This window comes from Dendrobates tinctorius, unplaced genomic scaffold (assembly GCF_039654945.1).
Source record: "Dendrobates tinctorius isolate UK_male_01 unplaced genomic scaffold, ASM3965494v1 ptg000038l, whole genome shotgun sequence".
Lineage (NCBI taxonomy): Eukaryota > Metazoa > Chordata > Amphibia > Anura > Dendrobatidae > Dendrobates > Dendrobates tinctorius.
Window position 1 is genome coordinate 6,913,656 of NW_027361706.1, and position 13,287 is coordinate 6,926,942.

Here is a 13,287-nt window from a genome sequence, read left to right on the forward strand (position 1 = left end):
ACATGATGCTGCATACAGTATAATGGCCCCACATGATGCTGCATACAGTATAATGGCCCCACATACTGCTCCAAACAGTATAATGGCCCCACATAGGCTCATTCTGATCCTCCCCCTGTCCTACTGGGCTCATTCTCATCCTCCCCCATCCCTCTGGGCTCATTCTCATCCTACCCTGTCCCCCTGGGCTCATTCGCATCCTCCCCCTGTCCCCCTGTGCACATTCTCATCCTCCTCCCCATGGGCTCATTCTCATCCTCCCCCCTTATTTGCATGGCTGGGCTCACCTGAGTGCTCACGTGGTCCCTGCATGTAAATCCAGGCACCTGTATCCTCTCCTCTTCCTGTATGAGCGGTCATGTGGTACCATTAAGGTCATGAATATGGACACAACACCTATGGGAGAGGAGTGGCGTCCATATTTATTAGTGTAATGAGCGGTACCACATGACCGCTCACACAGGAAGACTAGAGGATACCAGCGTACGGAGATGCAGGCACCACTGGAGGAGGTGAGTACAATGTCTTGGGAAGGGGAGGAGGGGAGGAGCGGAGGGGAGGAGGAGGGACCGATCCCAGACTTATATTAAAAAAAAAACTTTCCCCTCTGCCACCCGGCCCAGCCCGCCCCTGGTGGCAGTACCAGATCGCGGCTCTGAGTCTCCCTGGTTCGGGGAACCGGCTGCTTTTTTAACAAGCGGTTCCATCGAACCAGGGAGAACAGGCTGGATCCCACCCTTGATCTTATCCTATAATGCTGTGTACTGTCCAGTGATGTTACATCTTATCCTATAATACGTATACTGTCCGGTGATTTCACATTACATTCTATAATACTGTATACTGTAGGCACGTAAATGTCCCCTGTTGTGAATTCTCTCTCTGGCTTCCCTCTGGTGATTACTGAAGATAGTGGAGCTGGTCAGATTGAGAGTTCTCTTTCTAGGCTCCCTCTGGTGGTTACTGGAGGTAGTGGAGCTGATCTGATTGACAGAGGCATTCCACCTGATAATGAGGAAGACGATTGGAGATCTGGGGTTTCTGATTGGGATTTAAGACAGCTGACTCCCTCTATCCCTGCTGGTGATTTTTTTTTCCTGTGCCTCCTGAGGTCTTATGTCTCCTGCTCTTTCCCTGCATGTTTAGCTAAGTGGTTCATTTGCTATTCTGTTTGCATTTGATCTGGTTTTGTTTATCTCTGCTTTGTGCGGGTCAGCTAGCTCTGGCTGGGGCTGTGCTGAATCACCGCCCATATGTTACTGCATGTGCCAGTTTGTTTTGTCCCCTTTTATATTGGTGTCTTTTTGCTTTGCTTTCAGAATATACCAGAGTGCTGATATAGTGGGGGGCGAAGTCGTGCGACTTCAGTGTTTTTGTGCATCAGACGTGTTGGAATTTTTGCAGGGTTTTTTGCGTGATTGCAGACAGTATCTTTCTTTTCCTGTCCTGTCTATCCTGTCTAGTCAGTGTGGGCCTCATCGTTTGCTCAGTCTATTTTTCTGCCTGCGTTTGTGTTTTCATCTTGTCTCACCGACAATATATGTTTGGGGGCTATCTATTCCTTTGGGGTCTGCTCCGTGGCAGTTTAGATTTCCCCTTTCTTGCTTTAGGCTTAGTTAGCTCTCCGGCTGTGCCGAGTCATCTAGGATTATCGTAGGTACGCTCCACGGCTACTGCTAGTTGTGTGGACAGGATCAGGGGTCTGCTTCCGCTTAGTTACCAACCTCTCTGGTTTTCTGTGGCTTAGCCTGGGCCTGCTATCCTCCTCGGTGACCCATTCATAACAGTCCCCAATAGGCAGAACAGGTCCCCGATAGGCAGGCACAGGTCCCCGATAGGCAGGCACAGGTCCCCAATAGGCAGGCACAGGTCCCCAATAGGCAGCACAGGTCCCCAATAGGCAGGCACAAGTCCCCAATAGGCAGGCACAAGTCCCCAATAGGCAGCACAGGTCCCCAATAGACAGGCCCAGGACCAAAATGGGCAGGCACAGGTCCCCAATAGGCAGCACAGGTCCCCAATAGGCAGCACAGTGACATACTGATTTGGCGCTGGAGTACAGTGCACAGTGATAGGCTGCGACGCGTCTGAAGTAACTCAGCTCACACTGGGCAGCGGCACGCGGTGACTCCTCCAGATCCAGTTACCCGCCAATAGCCGCACTGCACTGTCGCAGGAATCAGTGAGCGGGGACCGCCGGGGTGTGCTGTGCTCAGTCGTCCCAGTAGTCAGACAGAGCACGTATCAGTGCGCGATATCCGGCAGGCGGGGCTAGGAAGGAAGCAGAGCAAGAGTCCTCCTCTGCTCCGGCTCCTTCAACATCAAAGTACCGGATTGTGGCTCTGGATCTCCCCGGTTCGGGGAACCAGCTGCTTTTTTAACAACCAGTTCCACCGAACCGGGGAGATCCAGCTGAATCCCACCCCTGGATGTCCCAACAGACCCCCATACAGTATGATGTCTCTACAGCCCCTCACTCGGTATGATGTTCACACAGCCCCTCACACATTATCATGTCTCCACAGCCCATCACAAATTATGATGCGACGTCCCCAGAAAGCCTCACACAGTATGATGCTCCCAGAGGTCCCCACACAGTATGATGTCCCACAGCCTCTCGCATAGTATTATGGCCCACCACACAAGCATGATATCTGAATTTGGCCCAAGAAAAACAATTTGCATAACCTGTTTAAGAGAATTTGTAGTTAAATGTTTACTCCAGTCTCAACAAAACATATTTGGATGAAATTATTAAAAAGTTATCCATTTTTCTAATATACTTTGCTCATTAAATCTGTAGCTGTAGTCACTAGTGATGAGCGAGTATGCTTGTTACTCGAGATTTCCAAGCATGTCCGGGTGTTCTCCGAATAGTTTGGGCATGCTCGGAGAACTAGTTTGCGTCTCCGCAGCTGCATGATTTGCGACTTTTAGACAACCTGAACACATGCAGGGATTTCCTGTTTGCTAGGCAGTCCCCACATGTATTCAGGCTGTCTAGCAGCCGCAAATCATGCAGCTGCGGAGACACAAACTAAATCTCCGAGCACGCCAAAATACTCAGAGAACACCCTAGCATGCTCGGAAATCTCGAGGAACGAGCATACTCGCTCATCACTAGTGGTCACAATTTTGCTGAACTGTAGATTGCCAGAAAAAGGTAAAAAAAAACAAAACTCTAATACCTCACTGGTAATCTGTGCCAGCACCTCGGCTGCCTTTGTTGCCCACTGTCTAGTCCTCAGGTCTTCTTCTTTCCACAACTGAAGTCTGGTATCTTCACTCTACAATAGGACTTCCAGCCACGACCACTTCTTCGTAGCTCACATTGTAGAGTCAAGACACCGGTGAAGTCCTGTTCTACTGTCACCCTCCTGGCTTCTTGCTTGCTGGGGAGGGCGGTGCGACCCAATTTGATTGACAGTGCGAACCAGCTGCATCTTTTAACCACCTCGAGTGTTCAGCCACTTCTGATTGACTGCCGGAGTGGCTAATAACCTCGGAAATAAGCAGTAAAGTATAAAATAAAAAAAATCCTCACTTTTTGAGATTAGAAAAGTTTTTAATAAAAAGTAAATTGATACATTTCTTATTTTTACAATCAGCAATTTTACATATTTAAGATCAGGGTTCCCCAACTACAGTCCTCAAGGCCCACCAACAGGTCATGTTTTCAGGATTTCCCTTGTATTGTACAGGTGATGCAATTATCACCTGGGCAATACTAAGGAAATACTGAAAACATGACCTTGTGGTGGGCCTTGAGGACCGGAGTTGGGGAACCCTGTTTAAGATGATGAAAATAACCGTTTAAGCAGTTATGGTTGACAGGTCACATGCATTGGTATAGAATCATGTTTTAGGCTGGCTTTACATTAGCGTTTTTTTTGCGCAGCGCATTGTGCGCGTCCATGCGCATGCGTCATGCTTACCTATGTTTAACATGGCGTACGCACGGTCTTGCGGTTGCACACGTTCGTATGCGTTTTCGTGCGCATGTGTTTTTTCGTCGTGTCCTCCTAGGCGCGCAAGACGAAACCTGTTGCAGTTTTGGGTCCGCCGAAAGGTGCAAAAAAAGTATGCTCACGCCTGCGCATGGAATGTGACAAGATAACGCATTACAGTCTATGGGAACGCAGGCATGCGCATCTGCGTTTTCGTGCGCATGCGTTTTTGGCGTAAATATGTGTAGACACTGGTTTTAACCCCTAGAGAACGAATGCGCATAAAAAACGCAAACGCATCCAAAAATGCATGATGCGTTTTTTGCATGCGTTTGTATTGCGCACGATGCGCTGCGCAAAAAAACGCTAATGTGAAATTAGCCTTAGAGACCATGCTGCATTTTGAAGGTTTGATGGTATCTATAACATGCAGATTTTTATGCCTTAATATTCCTCATTCACAATTTCTTTCTGTAGTTAGCACAGAGGACTTGCACCACTGGGGTACTGAGTTCTATTTTGGCTAATGAATGACAACATTTTAATCATGTTTTTAAGCATTTTTCTGGATATTCCAAAAATGACTAGACTGGTTAAGTGTCTTCCTAAACTAATATCCCAAATTAGATTGTGAGCGCTTTTCGGGGACAAATATTGTTGACAATCTCAGCACAATATTATGGAATATGTTAGTGCTATGTACAGTAGATTAGAAGAGATGCAAAAATATTTTCTTAAATAAACAAGTTCTTTTTGTTAGAGAGGCTTCGCAAGTGGAACGTCCACATTTTGATGTAAAATGTGTATTCTGTAATCGGTTTTTCTTCTGGTGCGAAAATGTTACAGCTGATTTCACTCATCTTTACAAATGATTAGAAACTGTTATAGTCTGTGTGGAAAAGAACTGTTTATCCCACGTAACATATACAAGGGCAGGTGGACAGATTCAGATTTCCTGTAACTAAAATCTCACCTCTCTGTTTACATCATCCGACTGCAGCAGATAAAATGCAAGGCCACGTACCCATAATGGTGCCGATAAAATATTACTAAAAAATAGCTTAATTTTTAAAGTTACTGTACACCCTCAAAATAATTAAGACAGTATGGTCAAGGTACATATCCGGTATAGATGTGTAGCTCTCTTAAAGGGTGTGCGTCCTCAGAAAAATGGCCAATTGTTTGAGTAAAAATAAAAATTATAAATCTTGCTTTTTTAGACTCTAATTTCCTGTTGTTTCAGGAAATAACACATGTTCATAGTAATTTCCTGTTGTTTCAGGAAATAACACATGTGCATAGAAATTTCCTGTTGTTTCAGGAAATAACACATGTGCATAGTAATTTCCTGTTGTTTCAGGAAATAACACATGTGCATAGAAATTTCCTGTTGTTTCAGGAAATAACACATGTGCATAGTAATTTCCTGTTGTTTCAGGAAATAACACATGTGCATAGTAATTTCCTGTTGTTTCAGGAAATAACACATGTGCATAGTAATTTCCTGTTGTTTCAGGAAATAACACATGTGCATAGTAATTTCCTGTTGTTTCAGGAAATAACACATGTGCATAGTAATTTCCTGTTGTTTCAGGAAATAACACATGTGCATAGTAATTTCCTGTTGTTTCAGGAAATAACACATGTGCATAGAAATTTCCTGTTGTTTCAGGAAATAACACATGTGCATAGTAATTTCCTGTTGTTTCAGGAAACAATACATGTGCATAGTAATTTCCTGTTGTTTCAGGAAATAACACATGTGCATAGAAATTTCCTGTTGTTTCAGGAAATAACACATGTGCATAGTAATTTCCTGTTGTTTCAGGAAACAATACATGTGCATAGCCACAATTGTCAGATCCTGATACTATCTTTTGTACTTAAGTGTTTAAAGAGCATAAGAAAAAGTGATTGTGAAGAAAGGGAGAGCAGGGTAAGCTGTGATATCACATACTGTGATTGATAGATCCTGTGTTATTAGCTGGACAGAGAGGTCTTAAATGTAATTGTAATTCTTCCTCTGATGATATGGAGCCTGCTGAAAACTTCCTGAAAGGACAGCAAGTATGAATCTAAAATATCCTAGTGGCCTGTATCAAAATGTCTCATTTTGGTTATTAACCTCTTCACGACTTTTGAAGTACATGTACTGTATGTCGAAGTCATGTCTCTGTCATTGATGCAGGCTCCCACGCTGAGCCCGCATCTTTCTCCTTACATGATGGCTGATTTAATCAGCCATCATGTGCATTTAACAGTTGCGGTTGAAGCAGGGCTCTGCTTATTTCCTGTTAACCTGTTGTCAATCTCTGACAGGGGCATTTAACACGGCCCGACATCGAGTTGCGTTATTCCACCCGTCCATTGGTGCTCCCGTGACATCATTGTGGCATTGAAGGATTTCAATGACAGCCAGCGATCAGCTGATGAACCCCATACCTGTCATTACGATTCTCCTGTGAATGCTGGCCTGTGGCTGGCGTTCATAGGAGATAGTGATTTTCACTATACATAGCAGTTCATCAGCACTGCTATGTATAGCACAAATGATCAGATAATTGCAGCTTCAAGTCCCTTAATGGACTATTAAATTCAGTAAAAATGGAAAAAAAAAAGATTTTAAAAATATGAAAAAAATAATAAAAACCGCAAAAGTCCAAATCATTCCCTTTTGCCCCATTAAAAACAAAATTAAGATAAACTAAAAAATACACATATTTCATGTCTTTGCATTCATAAAAGTCTGATCTATCAAAATATAAAGTAAATTAAGACAATTTGAAAATGTCAACTCGTAACTAAAAAATGTAAAATCAAAACAACAGAATTATGTAACATTGCAATAAAATGCTATAAGATGTGATCATAACATTGTATCTACCTTAACATGGTACCAGTAAAAATGCCAGCTCTGGATGCAAAAACAAGCCCTCACCCAACGCAAGATCATGAAAAATGAGAACGTTATGGGTCTTGGAAAATGGCGATAAAAGCAAAAACTTTTTTTCTTACTAATTTCCCCTTTTTTCACCACTTAAATTAAAAAAGACTAAAAAACTATATGTATTTGGCATCTATGCAATGATACTGACCTGAGGAATCATATTGCTTGGTCAGATTTACTATATAGTGGGCAAGGTAAAAAACAAAACAAAACAAAAAAAAGCGTCTTACTTATGGTTTTGTAGCCCATTCTACCTTTGTGCAGGTCTATGATCTTGTCCCTAACATCCTTATAAAGCTCTTTGGTCTTGCCCATGTTGTAGAGGTTAGAGTCTGACTGATTAATTGAGTCTGTGGACTGGAGTCTTTTATAAAGGTGACGAGGTAAGACAGCTGTCTTTAATGCAGGTAATGAGTTGATTTGGAGCATCTAACTGGTCTGTAGGAGCCAGAACTCCTAATGGTTGGTAGGGGATCAAATACTTATTTCTCACTGCAAAATGATAATAAATGTATATAATTTATACAATGTGATTTTCTGGATTTTATTTTTGATATTCTATCTCTCAATGTTAAAATTAACCTACCCTTAAAATTATATCAGCAAGGGATCAAATACTTATTTCCCCCACTGTATATTTATAAGGTGGCAAAACAGCATAACCATTTAATATACTCCTAATAACTGTAATTGTAATAGTTTACCTTATATTTAAGGAACTTATGCCTGGATATAATGACAACCACGGTGGTACCGGCAGGTATGTTACCTCAATCTTGAAAGCCAAGGTGGAGACAATGCGAATGCTGATTCCTCCCCACACTCAATGTCGTTTTGACTATGCTTCTTCTGTGGGTGTCTCAAGTTTAGAAGTTATTTCCTATCCATGGGATAAGGTACGCCTCCCTGAGTGCTGGGGTTCCCACCGGTACCAATATGCGCATATTCATGAGTTTAATGAGTGGTACCACGTGACTGCTGAAGGCAGGAAGGGAGACCGTGGAGAAGTGGGGGGGGCTGCGAAGACCGCACCAGGAGGGGGTAAGTATGATCTCTGACACCCCCGCTCCCCCTCCCTCGCCGACCCCCAGGTATATGACTCCTGTATAAGCCGAGAGGGGGACTTTCAGCCCAGAAAAATGGGCTGAAAATCTCGGCTTATACATGAGTATATACAGTAAATGTGTGCATGAGACTTCTGACATCTCATAGCTTTTCCTGGTACTGCAAAAGGCAATTTTTAATTTGCTTGAAAAAAATGCCTAAAAAAACGCAACGTGTGAACATAGCCTTGAGAATTTTAACAGAGGAAGAGAAGACAACTCCATCTTGTATTCTTATTCTCTGTTACGTTTCTGTCCATTTCAACGTTCCAAGCCGATAGTGTATGAATTGTGATAAATGTAATGAATCCAACGTAGCCTAATGAAAGACACATGGAATGAGAAGAGTAATCTAAATACACAAGAGTAATTGTAGCTCTTTCACCATCGAAAAGTCTCTGCTCCAGTTTTTATTAGAGATCCTATAGCTAGCAGATTAGTTACAAAATTCATAACCTTTGAGTGTGGTATATTATTTCGTAGCTGATAGGCCACCCTCATATAACAGTTGGCTAACCCCTTACACATCAGAGTTACTGCCTGGCTACCAGCCCCAGACCATGACAGACTGGCACCATGCCCAAAACCTGACAACCTGGCTCTAGGCCCAAGAGCCCAGCTGACAGATTTTCTCTGAAGGTCCCAATGCAAAAGGTTTGGCAAGTAGTGCAGCACTTTAAGGGACTTACCTAGTAAGCCTTTACAAATAGATGTGTCCATCTATCTATGCATCTATTTATCTATCTATCTATCTATCTATCTATCTATCTATCTATCTATCTATCTATCTACAGTATCTATCTATCCATCTATCTCATATCTATCTATCTATCTATCGATCTATCTATCTATTTAGCTATCTATTATCTATCTATCTATCCATCTATCTCATATCTATCTATCTATCTATCTAGCTATCTCATTCTCATATCTATCTCTCTATCTATATATCTATTATCTATCTGTCTGTCTAACTGTCTGTCTATCCATCCACTTCCACCCTTCATCCATCCCTACATCCACCCATCCCTTCTCTCCTACCCTCCTTTCCTCCCTCCATCCATCCACCTGTAAGGGACGTCTAAAGCCATGATATACGTGCCTTTTATTTATGTCATGTATATTTAATGTTGATTAATATCCACTGTATAATTCACTACATATTGTTGTATTTATGTAGGGCAAGCGTAGTTCCCTAGTAGGCCCACTAGATGGGGATATAGTTATGCTCAGAAAGTAAATAGTTATTGTAGGAGGGGCTAACTGTGGTTAAGCCAGGGAGCAGCTGGCATTTTAGTCAGTTGAGCTTAGAAGCCCTGACTGGGCAGGTAGTCCTGTAAAGTTTAAGGACACGAGCCCAGCCGTTCAGGGTCACAGATAACAGCAGTGCAGAACATTACAGTACTGAGCACTACACTGCAGATGGTAGTGAGACAGTTGGCAGTGGTGCGGCAGCACAGATCGCTCATTATGAGGCAGCTTGCAACGTGGGCAGATACCCTTTTGTCTGGGGCGAAACGAACAGGGGAACTCCCAAAGATGGTGAAGCTGGACAGGGAGGATGTTGTGATGCTTACCGGGACAGGACGGCCCGGGAATGTTCTGGAAGGTGACATTGAGAAACTAGGGATAGTGAAGAAGGCAAATTGTGTGTTACCTGATGTCAATGCTGCAACTGAAGAGAACGGGCTGAGAATCCAAAAGAGTAAAGTTTCTTGTTTAAAGTTGGAATTGGACTGTGTCTTTGTCTTTGCCAAAAGAGTTGGAAAAAATGCGCAGCCAGCAGGGGAAAGCCCTGAAGGTGAGAAAAATGGAGCAACAGGTATGCTGACAGAGAACTGTCATGTCTATGTGAGGGAAGACCATGGTGTGCCTGAGCCATTTACCTCAGCCACAACTACCGCCATGGCCGACCCTTACACACCCAACCCTCCCTCACTCTGAACCCTCTACTATCCCTTCCTCCCATCCTTCCATCCTCCTTCCTTCATTCCTCCCATCACTCCCTCCCACCCTCCTTTCCTCCTTCCCTCCATCCATCAATCCACCTATCCCTCCCTATTTCCCTCACTCACTCCGACTCTCCCTCCATCCATGCATCCATCCCTCCATCCCTCAATTCATCCATTCCTCCCTCCCTTCTGTCCTCCCACCATCCATTCACTATTCATCCACCCATCCTTCCTTCGCTCCGAACCCCTTTTCTATCCCTCCCTCCCATCCATCCATCTTATAGCGGTGTGCATAGGACGCTGATACAGTTACACCCTGCAGCAGATCATGGCGCTGTCGGTATTGTGAGCCGCGGGTCGCTTAGTCTTACTGGAGCATGCGCAGTATGTTAGTGTCTCTGCACAGGCGGTACGATGACGTCACCTCCTCCTGTGCAGGGCTGCTGACTGTGCTCATGGACTTGACAGGATCTGAGGTTATGTGATTTTATACATGGGTAACTTCACTCTTAATGAGGACTTCAGGAGCAATATTACTGTTAGCGGGGCACTCAGCCTTACCCTCCCCTTAAAAGGGGAGCTCAGCATTATAACTTTTTGGGTGCACTTAAGACATTAATACATTTTTATAGAGATATTATTTTATAGGGGCCATCAGGGTATTACAGTAGTCAAAAGGGGCACACAGGCATTCTTATGTTGTCTGGAAGCAAAAGAAAGGCACTATTCCTTGTTAGTGTGCTTAAAGGGGGCATTCATATTTTCTAGGGGGAAATTTTACTGTCTCAGGCTGGTTTCACACTTGCGTTTTTTTGCGCTGCTTTTTAGCGCAAAAAAAGCATGCGTTTTTCCCCTATACTTTAACATGGGTGCGCATATGTGCGCATATGTATGTGCACGTACGCGTTTGTATGCGCATGCGTTTTTTTGCAGTGTGCGCTCGGGCTCACAAAATGCATCCTGCTGCATTTTTTGTGCGTCTGACTTGCCCCCCAAAAACGCATGCGCACGCAATGCTTTTTTTTTACAGCAAAACACCCATTAAAGTCTATGGGTGCACATACGTGCGCATTGTAATGCGCACGCATGTGCAAAAAACCACTTGAAAAGAGTTACTATGGAGTGCTGCCTTTATTTGGAATGAATATCTATCTATCCATCTATAATCTATCTATCTATCTATCTATCTATCTATCTATCTATCTATCTATCTGTATATTATCTATCTATCCTGTCATATCTATCTATCTATCTATCTATCTATCTATCTATCTATCTGTATATTATCTATCCTGTCATATCTAGACTTCCAAAGCTTAAGTCTCAATGATCACAGCAGACTTTCTCAATATTACAGAAAATTAATCTTGATACTTTTAGGTTTCAGAAGTTTAATCTTTTAGGATTACTGTGGAATTTGGAGAACAATTCATTCTTCAAAATAAAGCCCTGCGGTCACTGAGCTCTCATCATTGCAAGACTATGTTGATAAATATGATTTAAAAGCACAAGCATTCCTGGCCGATTTATCCGTAGGTATAATAGCGTCTTCTGACAGGTTGTCATAATCCTATTGTGTGTAAGACGGCTGAGCAATCGGAACAAAATAGGATTAGGAGGAAGCGGCATTAAAGAGGATAAATAAATGGGCGTTTCCTGGTGGAATCGGATCATAGTTTTGGATCAGACAACATTGTGTTGCCCAACGGTGGAAAATAAGACAGTAAACACAACCAGCTCAGCTAACAGCGCGATACAATACATGTGATTTACGGCATTTTTTATTTTCTGGGATAGGCTACAATCCAGTGGATGAATGAAAGAATGAATGAATGGATCAGCGGACCAAGGCAGTCTTTGTTACATGGCAAATAAGAAATAACCCCTGTCCATTGTACAGGACATGCTGAATATCTTCAGGTTCATTCCAATGTGTTCACACAACAGGAAATGCTCTCTTTTTTTTAGTAATCTCTACAGGACCAAAATTGAATTTAATGTATCCTGCTAAATATTTTTTCCTGGTACACCATGGCTATCTTTATATATAGAGATGAGCAATAAGATTACCCTAGGCCAACATCCACTTTCGTATTTCAATGCAGCCCAATCAGAGCAGTGTCATGACTAACTCTCGAATGCCGGCAATCTGGGTGACTCTTATGATTATGAGGTCCCTTGGCGTCATGATGACGTCATAACTTGATTCAGATCAAGACAATGTGTGAGGTTTTGTGACATCAAGGGGCTTAGTAAGAGGCGCCCCCGTTTCCGGCAGTTGAGTGCTAGTCAACAAAGTTCTCACTAACCTGGTTCTGATGCCATGGAGTAGTGAAATAGATGTCGGACCAGGCTAGTGCGAATCTTTTCTGACCATCTCTAGTCCCATATATAATCAATAGGATTAAACCCTGGAGACCTTGGAAAGCACTCCAGAGGACAGCAAACATGGAATGAATAAAAACTGTGAGCTCCTCTTTGGCGTAGGAACTTTTGAATCACCAAATTTAATTGGCCAAGGACTAGAAGAAGAAGGGATTGAATTACAGTAGTCAAAATGTAAAAAATACTTTAAAAAATGGTCTTCATAGCATGGATTCTGTTGGATCTTCAGGGTTTCAGGCGACATCTTGATGTCGCGGCTTGATAACTGTCATAATGTCACGAGTCCGAGTTGGTGCCGAGGACCCTGAAGTCTTTTGCTATGATATAGCATCAAGAATGAAAACCGGACCTCAAAGACCAAGCAGGGAGCTGTTCCGACAAAGCGAGGACCAAGGAGAGGAATCTGGCAAAATAATACTCTTAATTGAATCACAAAAAATGTCACATTCGGGAGGGTCGCCAAGACATTTTTTTTCGAAATTTTCTGATCTGCAGATTTTGATACATATATTTTATTTTGTGCTGAGATATTCAAAAATGTCCCAAACCCCAGAGAATAATAATAATGTCAGACGATATTTTACGGCCGAAGCTTACTGCATTATTCGGCAATGTTGAATGCTCTCCATGTATGTGGCTCGCTAAGATTGCACTCCCTTCTCCCGACCTATTTCTGCATTTCCCTCCCTGCCAGTTGGCCCGGCTCCTGTTCTTCTCAGGATTTGCTTTTGGAGGTGAGAAGATGAGAGAGTGGACCAACTATGTCAACCAGTCACACATCTGTTTAATCCACTTGTTGCGTTTGGAACGTTACTTGTGGAGGAATTAATACACTGACTTTTGACATTAACAGAACCGCTGGAAGGAAAAAAGGAGAAGTCCCGGAATTGTCCAGGTATTTCTGATCTCGCTGAATTTGAGACGCTTCATTATAGTAGGTGTGTGCCCATTCT